At 31.9% G+C, this 13290-nt stretch overlaps 1 pseudogene; it reads right to left on the reverse strand.

Moving 5' to 3' along the window:
• Positions 1 to 522: 522 nt before the first annotated feature.
• The window catches only part of LOC143640120 (zinc finger protein 280D-like), a 53634-nt pseudogene continuing 40866 nt past the window's right edge, over positions 523 to 13290 (reverse strand).

The following is a 13290-nucleotide window of genomic DNA, read 5'->3' on the forward strand; positions in this document are numbered from 1 at the left end:
TGAATAAAATAACATAAACCTAATATGCACACAGTGTTAATAAATTATATGTCACTTTGTTTTCCTATTGTTTAAGTCTCAATTGGATATGAATAAGGATAGTTATGATGGCAATGGTGATTGATGATGATGATGATGATGACGATGGTTTTAAAATCATGATTTTTCTAAGAGAAGCTACTACAAAACCATCAGCCTGGTAGATTGAAATGAGTAATGACCATGGGATCCTTTTAAATAAAGAAAAAAACATGGGTTCTGACATTAAATGAAATGGCAGCCATAAAGAAGATGATATGCACTTGTACAGACCATTTGCTTTACCTGACCTATGAAACTATCAGACTCTACACATGTCAGTCTCTCAGGAACAGTGTGTTTGCCAAGTGAGAATCCTGAGCAGTGGCCGCCATATGGAAACAATGCAAGGTCAAAAGAGAAATTGGAGACAAGTGCTCCTGCACAGGAAGATCGCAGTGGAGGCCAAAGAATGTAAATGTCTGGTTCCCTAATTTTATCTTCTCATAACAGCACCTTTAGAACTTGATGCTGAATCAGAGCACTAAGCATGACTTCAAGAAAGTAAGTGCTTAGCCGTGGATCACAGGGCAGGTCTGCTTTGATGCTTGGGGTTTGCAGACTGGTGAATTGGAAGCATGAAGTTTCCACATTGAAGGAAACAACTTTGATATAAGCCTTGGGGCTGAAATATCAAGAATAGGCTTCTTAGAATCAATTGATGATGAAAGCCCTACCCTGTTTTAACTTACTTTTGTGCGTGTGAAAAGAAAGGTACCAATTATTCTGTTTGCTAGGCTGGTTGCTTGTTCCTGTGGGAGGATGCCCATATTTGATAGTAAAGGGATGCGAACCCAAAGAGACACATCAATACAATCTTTAATGCGGTGAAAAAATATCAAGAACCTTAGAACCTTTTGTAAAGGCCATTACTTCAGTAAAATTAAATGGAATATGAAGTACAAATATTTACCTACTTAGGTAAATGTGTAAATAATGAGGTTAGAGGTTCTCTCATATTGAATAGGATGAACTAGTGTAAATGGTTGCAAACAATGAGAATGTTCCAAATAAAGCACACTGGGCTTAAATCTCAGAAGAATTGTATTTGAGAGCTTTAGAATGAATTTTCCAAGGCTAAAAGGGGTGAAGGTCAAAGTTTGTCCAAATATCAATGATTATACAAACTATTTGCTCAGGTTCATATTACTCAGCATTTTCCTAAAAGCCTATGAACTTTAAAATTATATATTATATTTTTGTACTGTACACATTCAATATTCTTTAAAAAATTATGTGCCCCCAGAGCATGAACTTTAACATGCTACTGTTATATTAATCAACACATTTAAAGATATACTGTAGCTGCAAGAGAGCATTTTCACCTCTGATCTCATTTTGATGGTTTGTAAAATAAAAATTCGATTAAATGGTTTGAAGTTTTTTCCTATATTGAAACTACAGGATATTGAATACCAAATGGCTGAAATTGTATCGTTACATTATGTAAAAAATGTCAAAAATTTCAATTTGATAGATTATATCCCATTTTTTCATGCTTATAGAAGGATTGTCTTTTATAAATGCAGAATATGCTAACACTCTGGCTAAAACTCATTTTAAAAATAGAGAAAACTTAGAAATTTAACAAGTGGTTGTAGTAAATTTTTTCTAGTTAAATGGAATATGGAAATTTACGAGGAAAAATGTTACATGTGAGAAATTTTAAATTCTAAGTTTACCTCACTATGAAAATTGTAGGTGAAGTTTTATAGAAGGTGATTATAGTAATTTAATGTATCTCTACTTGAGAATTACAACTACTACAGCATCAATTTAATCACAAATTCTAAATAATTATTTCAGGGAGAAAGGTAATAAAAATGTTAACTTTTATAGTTAGCAACTGTGATAAACTAATAGAAAGTACATCCCATAGATGATAGTCTGAAGCAAGTCTAAAAAATTAAGACTTTTGTTAAACATTTCAAACATATGTTTAAAAAGTCAAAGATTCTAAATTCATAAAATTTCCTATCTAATATAAATTTTCTCCTGTGCTGATCCTCATCATTAGCATAAACATTTACCCACTAATACACTAAAACTGTAAATTTTCATATCCCATGTTGACAAATTCCAAATTCACCTCTCCAATTCAAAACTTTACCATGAGCATTTCAGTCTGATGTAAACACATACAAACACACACACTCACAAGGTTCATATAAATATCTCTATTTTGTTGTCCAGTAGAAATCTCTTATATAATAAAACTTAAAGTGAGCTTCTAAAACAGTTCCCAAAACATAATCATTTTATATTTTACTGTGTTCCTATAGAAATCTGTTTTTTCAAAGAATAGTAGTCATTTGAAACTTCCAAATCCTTTCTGTATCCCCTAATTCACAAATTCTGTAGTATCATATAAAATTCAGGAGAATATGACTGACAGCTTAAGTAGGTCAGCCAAATTCTTAACAGGAGTTACTGGAAAAGTAAAATGGAAAACAATGACTCTTTGAATGTGGCTGCAAAATTACTCTTCTAACACTGGGATATGTGAACAGAACATCAGACTCAAACTTATAGATGCACTCATTACAACAACCTTTTATGGGCTTTAGGGGTTATTGGCAAATAGCACAAATGCTAAATCCTTATATAACCGAGAGCTTCTAGGGTATTAATTAAATTCTGATACAAACTTAACATGGATTATCAACCATAAAATTACTCATGTATGTCTTGTAGGAGCAATTAAATCTTTAATCCATCCCTGACTATTTCAATTCACAGAAAAAATTTCTCTCTTCTGAACTTCAAAAAAGAAAGTAAAGTAAATTTATGCCACATATATGTAAATATATGAGAGTTCTTGGATATCTCAAGAGACCAAAATCAAAGTCCCACTATTAACTATATTCTTGATGAAAACGTTGAGATTCAGAGACATAGGTGATTTACCAAGCAAGGTGACATAGTATCTTTGTATTTTATTTAGTTTCATATTTTGACTGACACTATTACATTAAGTATCACTAGTATATAGTTTTAAATAATTATAGTCCCTAAAATAAGAAAATCAGAATACCAGCATCTGATGAAGCATTTCAATGTGAAGATGCTGAGAACATAAAAAAATGCATTAAAACCCTTTTGATTAGTGAACTGTAAAAGCTATATAATTGAAGGCAACATGGTAAAGTAGATAACCATCAAAAACATATATATATATATATATATATATATATATATATATATATATATATATATATATATATATAAAGTCAAAATTTGAAGAATAAATTTTTGTCTGAAAGTACTCTCATAAGAAATTGATAGTGGTAATTTATGCTTTAGTCTACTTAAAGTAGAATTCTTAAATAAGTTTCTAGAGAAAAGAACTTTAAAATCTAAATGTTTATATAAGAAATTTCTTCTCAGAAATGTACATTAATAGCAATTTTAGTAAAAAATAATTTCCAGAAATTTAGTTAAAGGAAGGTATTGAAATGAATGTGAGATCACTTTAGAAGATTATTACAAAGATTATTTAATAGCATCATGCATCATGGTATTCTAACAAGAAGAATTAGTGTGCATATTTATTCTTTCCAGAAACCAAATTTTATGTAACAATGCAAATACACACGCACACACACAGCACACACACACACACACACACACACACACACATAATCACATCAAGCTAAGCATTTTTGGCAAAATAATAACAATTACTTAAGATGAAGTTTTAAACATACACCCACTGTACATAAAAACACACCGTAAGTCATAGATATAAATGGATATTTTTTTTCCTCAACAATCACAGGCAAGAGAAGAACTAATTGAAAACCAATAAATTAAGTACAGTGCAACAAGTGGGCTCTAGCTTGCTCGGCCTACACATCAATAGGTCATTCCCAGTTAATTAAGTGAAGGCATAATCAGCTTAATTTAAGTTAACGCTATCATAGTACAGTACCTGACATCCAGCCTATCTATATAACTTGTTTTATATGTTAAACTCATTCTGTTGCTCAAAATTGGTACTTTTACTTCTGTAAGTCAGTTCCAATGCTTACCTTCTTTGTAAAGATGATGGGACATTTGAACTAAAAAGGAAAATAAAAGATCAAACAAAAAGCTATTTTTATAATGGCCTGATGTTTCAATGAATAACATGACATGACATAAACTGCAGCAATAAGCATAAAGATTTTTTTAAAAAATAAAACAAAAATTGAAATATGATTGATATAATGCATATAATATGCATAGAGTTATTAAGAAGAAAAGGCAGTTAAAAAACAAAACATAAATTGTATGATCATTAGACATATCAGCACAAATTTGGTATATTTGTAAGTTTGCAGCATTTCAATGTGAGATTTTATACCTGCTAGAGGATGATCCTTCTTTCTCAGGGAAAGAGTTTCTTTCCACTGTCTCTGTAGCTCATCTTCCCTTCTCTGAAGCTGCAATTTTACACACAAAGACAAACCACAATGTCAACCAATTGGACCTCACTTAATTTATCTACTCAAACTTAGCATGAGTCTTGCAAGCTTGGAAGGTAGGAGCAAGAACCCCTTGTTGAGGACTAGGTTCCATCTCCCTGTGTGCCAGGGGCTGTGTGGCACACATTTGAGAATAGTGTTTATTGAACAATTACTTTTTAAAAGTATATATATTTCAGTGGTTTCATATATGTGCTTCAAAAATTAACAGCGTCACTTTAATAGGTATCTTAAGTAACTTTTTGATATTCAAATATTGTTGGTGGGCCTGATTTTTCCTTTCATTTTACAATGCAAATGCATGAGAATTTCATCTTGACACCATTTGTCACCAATGAAATAAATTTACCAAGAGATTAATGGCATATCTCAGGTCTTATAAGGAACAATATAATATCCATTAGGAATCACTCAGATTTCCAAACTGGCACTCCCAGACAGTTTAATTTAAAAGTGCAAACCACAATGATACAGCACTTCCTAGCAACTAGGATGACTATAACAAAAAAGATATAATACCGAATGTTACAAAAGATTGTGAAGAAACTAGAACCCTCATACACTGCTGGTGGGAATGTAAATAATAAGGCTACTTTGAAAAGCAATTTAGCAGTTCCTCAAAAGGATCAATGTACTATAAAATCCAGAAAATTTAATGTTAAGTATATACTAAAGAAAAATAAAAAGACATGTCCTTATAAAAACTAATATGTAAATGTTCACAATGTAGCATTATAACAACCTAAAGTGAAAATGAACTGAATGAATGGCTAAACTATGACATATTCATAATATGGAATATCATTCAGCACTTTGAAAAATGAAGCATTCATACATGCATGCTACAATATACATAAACCTTTATAGGCAGTTGGAAAAGACTACATACACAGTCTATCATTCCATTTGTAGAAAATATCTAGAATGAACTAATCTACATAGGCACAAAGTAGATTCATGATTGCTTAGTAATGGGGAGAGTTGAAAAGAAATGGGGATAACCACTAATGAATGGGGAAAGGGTTTCTGTTTGGAATGACCAATATGTACTAAAATTAACTGTGGTCATTGCTGTACAGCAGCAGTACAGTATAATACTATAACCTATTATAGGTTTGGATGCTATACTATACTGTATAGTATAATATAGCACAATACCATAACCTATTAATTTTATTGTTAAATGCATATTGTACAGCATGTGAATTATATTTCAATAAATTTGTTATGCAAGAAAGAATATAAATTATAACCATTGTTTAGTAGAAAGAATTAAAAAAAATCATCTAGTTACCTGAGATCTTCAGAATGCTCCTTAAATATACAAAACCTTTTACTTGGACGACTACTGTGAAAGCTGGAGAGACAGAAGACATTTTAATAATTTTAGTATAGAATTCTATTATTTCATAATAATAATTATATTAATTTATAAACATATTTCAAGTCTGTACTTAAGTTTCTAGTTTTTAAAAGACTACAGAATAAATACTGAACCATTAACTCTGTTTAATTTAACATTTGATCTGATATTCAATTTTGCTTTTAATTCCTAATGACACATACTTTTTTCCCTAAGCATATACTTAGATGATCAATACCTCACCATTATGTAAAAAGGAAATGCTCAAAGAGTTAAAAAACAAACTAAATTTTTCATTTATTATACATTTAAAACAATTCTTTTTATTAACAAATTAATTTTGCTACAATCTGAATTATTATTAGAAATCAACTTTTTGAAAATAACTTTTTAATAATCTTAGCATGCTGGTATAGAGGGAGGGGAACAGAATTCAATTGATCTAGAAAGTACACACTATTTCAGCTAAATATTACTGTTTACCATCTGTAAATTCAAACATCTAGACAGTTCTTTGTAATTGTTAGTAGAGGTTTAAGAAAAAAAGCAGAACTCATAACTTAGTGCTTCCTCTAATCACAGAACAAAAAACCATTAACCAAACATTGTAGCCAATAAGGAAAGCTTTCTGTACTCGAAAACCAGAAGTAGTTTAGCACACTATATCTGAAAGTCACAGAAAACCGTATCACCATCACCTGAGAGTTTATTTAGAAATGCAAAATCTTAGGCTCTTCACAAACCTACTGAATTAATCTCTGGCAGTGGGATCCAGGAAACTGCCTTAACAAGTTTTTCAGTGGTTCTTACATAAGTTAAAGTTTGAAAAGCAGTAGCCAACAAACTAGATAAATGGCTACTCACATCAGTGATGCCTGTATGTAAAGGAACAGAAATGTTCTGGCTAAATATAATCCCTAGAAAACAGCCTCAGAAGATTTCAAATATCATTTCTTCAAGCTAGGGTAACTATTATTTGGAGATTTATGAATTTAAGATATTGTCACAAAAATACAGTTTTTAGAGAGATCAGGGGGTTGGGAAGCCCTGAAATTGTGTGCAAAAAATTATATAAATCATTGTTTCCTTAGAGGAATGAGTCCAAGACTGGGAGGCAGGTTTACTGGGGATTGAACCCCAGCGTGCTCTACCAGTGAAATATACCTCCAGCCCTTTTTATTTTTAGACTAGGTCTCTCATAAATTGATGAGCTGGCCTCCAACTTGGAATCCTCTAGCCTCAACCTCCTAAGTCACTGGGATTACAAGTATGTACCACCAGGTTCAGTTCAAAATAAGTTATTTTTTTAATGACATTTTAAAGTTTTTTCTCTTCAAATAAGTATACTGTTTTTATTTATTCTTTGATAAGGAGAGAGAAAAATTATATTTTAGGGTCTTTTTGATGGCTTCCACATCTATCTATAACTTGAACCAAATATCTACAAATGTTCCTAATTAAATTTTTAGTTGTCTGAATCCAGTTATGATTTAGAGTTCCCTATCTTTGGGGAAAAAAAAGCATTTATACTGCCTCTTTGACTCATCTGTATTTACTACATAACTTCTACAACTGCAATTTTTTGTAATGTAAGAATGGAAAAATGAATCACAACTCACAAATAAAAAGGAGGAAAAAGCTACCTTTCTTCCCTATTTCCACAAAGTTGATAGAAATACAGAAACACACCTAAGAAAACAGAAAAGGCTAAGACTTTTATTCAATACAGTAAAAATACAGTGTTAAGACGTAGGTCTAAAAAACCTGCTACCCAACTGCATGACTATAATTACCAAAAACTCATTGAATTGTTCTTCACAAATAGGTAAATTTTATTAGGTATAAATTATACCTCAAGGAAATTGAGGACAAAATCCCTCTTTGACCATATTTTCCTTAATAATCTTGATTCCATGCAAGAAACAACTTAACTTTCTGAGAAACACAAAAGGAATGACTTCCTTAACATCCAACAATATTGATGGTATACCTACTATTTAAGACAGTAAACTGTAGAATGATGATATAATAACTAGAGTGCTAAGTCGCCTGCCCTAGAATTCATGGTTGAGTGAAAGAGAAGAAGATGGTTTGACACAGAATAAATGCTAATAAATAAATGTGGAATGAATATATATTCATAAATTAATGCAAGAAAAAAATCAACAGTGACACAGAACTCTGTGTACAGGAACAAATCATTACAACAGCTTTCGTTTTACTTGGAAACGTTTAACATCTTTCTTCAAAGCCTAAGAGAAATGTCATTTATAGAAAGTCTTCTCTACTTCTTATTTAAAGAATTTATTCTTACCTTCTCTGTGCTGTCATAGTCATCTGCTTATCACATTAACCTAGGTAAACATATTTCTCCTACTAATTAGCAAAAATTAACAGCAAGGACTTGACCCCCAATACTACCTGCCTATCACACTTTCTAGAAAACTGTATGGTTTCATATGCCTCCCAAAGCTCATGTGTGAGCAATGCAAGAAAGTTTAGAGATGACTCAATTAGTTAATGAGAGCCTTAACATAATCAGTGCATTGATCCCAGATAGGGATTAACTGGGTGGTAACTATAGGCAGGTAGGGTGTGACTGGAGGCTCGTCTTTGGATATATATTTTGTGATCATGAGAGTGCTCTGCCTCTCCTTCCTGATGCCATGTTCCCAGTTGCTTTCCTCCACCATTTGCTTCCACCATGATATTCTGCCTCATTTCAGGCCCAGGCCCATGGAGTCAACCATCTACAGACGGAGACCTCTAAAACTATGAGCTCCAAAATAAACTTTTCCTTCTCTAATTGTTCTTGTCAGGTCTTTTGACTAAAACACAAACTGTACCTTCCTAGTTTGTAATAATCAGTATTTGTGAAAATGAATCTGGGTGATATAAATACTATTAAAAAGAGATATTAGTAATGTCCATTAACTTAATTCTCTTACATGTAGAAGAAAAAGTTGTCTCATATATCTTTTTTGAGGAATAACAGTAAGATTATATAGTAGTTAATTTTTACTTTCTCAGGTGATTTCGATTACCACTTACAAGCTATTAGCAAAGTACAATAATTCAAATAAGTGACCCCAGTAATACTATTTTTAAAAAATAATTTATAATTATGAAGTTAATGATCTGTTTTCTTCAAAGAGTCTGACTTTAAAGATGTTTCAACAGCTTCAAGATTTTTTAATCTCTTCTTTGAGATTACGTTTGGGGCCTCTTCTAATTATAAATAATGATTATCATTTATAGTTTATAAAGTAGTAAGTGATATAATAAATACAAAGACCACTTCTCAAGGAGATTCTACATACACAAACAAAATGAAAGGCAGATCAGATGAATGGTACACAATTCAAAAGAGGAGTTGACCAGACATTTGAACGATGAACTGAGAGGGAAGGACAGGGTGTCATGGGGACTAATAAAGAATAAGAAAAAACTACTATATAAAATAAGTATGGGAAGAAAAATACTTTAGAAAAGATTAGCCAACTTATGAGGATTAGTGTCTCTTTATAGAAGACTGGGCAGGTATGAGACCAGAAAGAAAAAGACTACTTGAAAGGCTACAGAGTTGGTATGGTATAGGGTAAGAACTGAATGTACACATCTTTTGGAGAAATGAAGCTTCCATTCATAAAAACTTCAAACCTAGATCAAGTATCTGCAGTAAGTAGAAATAAGGGTGTGCTACTCAGTGAGAAGGCAAAGGAAACGACAGTATCAATGAAGGAAAAACAAAACAACAAAAAAGGAGAAAGGAGCTAACAATGAATAAGGAGTATATGTGATGACAATAAAATGCAGGTTTGGGTGGTTTGCAAAAGGGTAAGAAGAATGTCTTGAGCCAACTGCAAATGGTTGGAGATATAATGGATTTGGAAGTTCTTCAGGACAGGAAGGAAACCTATGATAAATGGGAGAAGGAAGGCCAGATGAACCTTAGTTTAAGAAACACAAAATACTTTCCAATTTGATCCTTTAGAAATTAAGGGCAAAATAAAAGACATCCTTAGGTAGCTTTGTGTTTTGAACAGAATAAGAGATTAGCATTCTACCCAGAAGTATACTAGGGGAAAATATAATGGGGCCTGGTTTATAGCAATAGGAGTATCAGATATTGCAGTGGTTGGGAGGCAGTCTCAGGAAGCCATGATGCACAGTGAATCCAAAGAACTTCTTGAGTTTCAGAAACTTGGAGCAGTAAATTATTTCTAGCTGGAGCTAAACATTCACACAAAATGGTGCCCTGAAAGAGATGAAACTTAAAAAGTTGGGATGGTAGTAATGTGAATCTGAGACAGATAATAATATGTGGCTTTTGTTGTTGTTGTTGTTGTTGTTGTTCTATTGAGATGCCAGTGGGTCTAGGGTAAAAGCATCTACAAAATAATTAGAAACACAGATTTGGATCTTAGAAAAACAAAAGATTGAAATTCTAAGATTTCAAGTTGAAAGCTGAAAGTGCAAGTGCTAAAATTACTAAGAAAGGGACTATAAACAGTTGGAGACAGGCAATGAAAGAGAGGTGTTACCTAAAAAGAAGAAAAATGGTATTAACCTCTTAATAGAGACTAAAGAGAAACGTTTCAAAAGTGAGTGGCAACAACGTTAAAAATAAAGTTAAGGAGTAAAGAATGAAAAAAGAGGAAAAGTGTGGTGATAAGTACATGATACAATAATCTTTAAAGGGTCAGTGTTAGTTGATAGGTAGGGATGATACTCAAAATGGTAAAGAAATGAGTCACAATTAAGCTGGTAACAAACATTTTGAAAAATGTTGATGGAAAAAGGCAGACAAGAAATAAAGAAAATATGCAGGAAGGACACAGCTCCCTCATCCTAAAATTAAAGAAACAAAACCTTGAAAGTTTTTATAAGCAGAAGACCAATAGTGAGATAGGGATGAAGATACAAGTTAACTGAATTAGTTTATGATGAATTGAAGGAGATAAAAGATAGAACTGGCTATGGAGAAATGGGACAAGCTTAATTTCTGAGATTAATATCTGGATGAAGAAAAATATTTGGAGTTGAAAAGAGCTAGCTTTTAGGAAAAATGAAAAAGATGACCTTCAATTGAGCAATTAATAAGTTGGGTTAACAACTGAAAGATGAGCAATTAATAAGTTGGGTTAACAACTGAAAGATGAAAATAAAATCTTTAGGGTACTGAAAAAGGATTAAACAAACACTGTAGGTAAAAATAAGGAGGTCTTTAAAAAGAAAAATAAAGAGATAGATCTTAATCAAAGTTAAAGATTATAAAGTCAGAATGAATAAATAAACTCTTGTGTTCTAGAATTGAGCATACATAAAGATAGAAAGGGGAAGAGGCTGAAATCTTAAACTGGCTTTTATGCTAGGTGAGCATGAATAAAAATGTAGAAGACAAAGAAAAGAACAGGATTCGAAACAGAGGACCACGATGACTATAAAGTTTGATGAATGCTGCTAGACTGGCAAAAAGAGTCAAAACTCTGAACATCATGGAGTAATAAGAATTCAGAAGGAATGAAGAGTATATAGGATGAGACTAGAAATGAAGAGGACCCAAAACTTAAAAGCTGATGTGAAGTGCTGGCACTAAAGAAGCCAAAACACCAGGAGGTAGGCCAATCATCAAGGCAGGAAAACTGAGAGAGAAGGGCTAAAGTTGCCATGAAAGGTAGGAGAATTCTGGAAAAGCAGTATCTCATAATGATAAGAAAGTAAAACAGAGGTTATGTCATGATCTCCAAGAAACTCAGTTATACATTAATTCTAATGTTTATTTAAATGGAACAAACTCACTATGAATAAGCAGTATATCACATTTATAATGGAATAACTATTTTTAAAGATAAAAATCCACCCTGATAGAATAAAATATTCTCCTATTAAAGAAATACAAATGAAAATAATGTGGGTTCTGAAGGGGTTTCTTAGCATAGTGTAATGATAGGTACTTAAACAACATAAATTAAATGAATTAATGAAAAAGAATTCCAACGGTGGCATCATAACCAGAATAGTCTCTCCTTTTCACTGAACAAACGTATGTATAGATGGCCTGACAGATGAAGGACCATAGAAAGAAAACCAGATTCAATGAAGTTCCTAACATCACTGAAAATCCTCCAATAATGTTAGCTATTAATTAAAAAGCTACAGCTACTAGTTGAATAAAAGGTTAATAGTTTCAACTATCAATAAATTTAGGTACAGCTATTCCTCTATGAGCAGAAGCAGTAATCACTGGATTTCATCACAAAACGACAGCTTCTCTCAAAGTGACTAATTTGAAGAGGATATTCCTAATGAGGACATTTATTTGTATGCTAAATAAGCTTAAAACACTTAAAGTTTTATTTGAAAATCACCATTTTTAAATACCTATAGGGAAAAATAAAAAACAGAATAATTATTTTTCCAACAAACCTATCCTAATTTTATTAGTTTAATTAACCGTTCTTACAATTTAAGACCAGTAATTACTTGAGTTACTATGTTGGAAAATAACATCAGATAGTATCTTAGAAGTTCCTTACTGCTAGGTCCTTTTGGCTCTTTGAGGAGAAAAACTAGTTTCTAATAGGGATAACTATGCTTCAAAACAAAAACTTCCTGTACTATAATTTTAGTTGTCAATTTACAGGTTTAACTCTTCTTACCTCATCATATGATTTACATAGGCTTTACTACAGCTAGTATTGTATCTGCAAAAGCTACAGTGGACATATGTAGGAAAATGGTTTGCAAAATCTTTTATTTCAGAACAGCACTCAATGCACTTGTGAATGCCCCGACAACACCTTGTGGAGACACAAAGAAAATGGTATAAATATATTTTAAAACAAAAGTAATCAGTAAGAGCCATATTACTATTCTAATTAACTAAAGTATAATGTTTTTATACTTAAATTTAAATTGGTATTGTATATTAGGAATAAAACATCACCTTAAGTTCCTCAATGCAGTATTAACTTTGATTTTTTTATTGCTATTAGCCAATGTACTTTGTTTCTTTTGCATATTAGAGATTTTTGATTTGTACTTAGATTTACTTCCATTAGGCTTATTTCCATTAGGTTTATTTGCATTGTATTTGGTTGTATTAGGTTTACTTGTATTCGATTTTGTGGGATTTTTAGCAGTTATATTTTTAGTCCTTGGAGGTGAGAGCTGAAGGGTAGAAGTGCTTGCATTAATGGAAGGTGTAGGTGAAGATCCTGACTGAAGAGGTTCAACTGAAGCTCGAATAGTAACCTACAAGAATGCAGAATATATTTACTTCAAAAAAAATCACTATATTACTATTAAAATATCACTGTACAAAAACCATTTAAACATCAAGTATTTTGAAAGAGTACACATAAACTGCAATTGTATTTA

Source organism: Callospermophilus lateralis, unplaced genomic scaffold, assembly GCF_048772815.1.
Source record: "Callospermophilus lateralis isolate mCalLat2 unplaced genomic scaffold, mCalLat2.hap1 Scaffold_122, whole genome shotgun sequence".
NCBI classification, from domain to species: Eukaryota; Metazoa; Chordata; class Mammalia; order Rodentia; family Sciuridae; genus Callospermophilus; species Callospermophilus lateralis.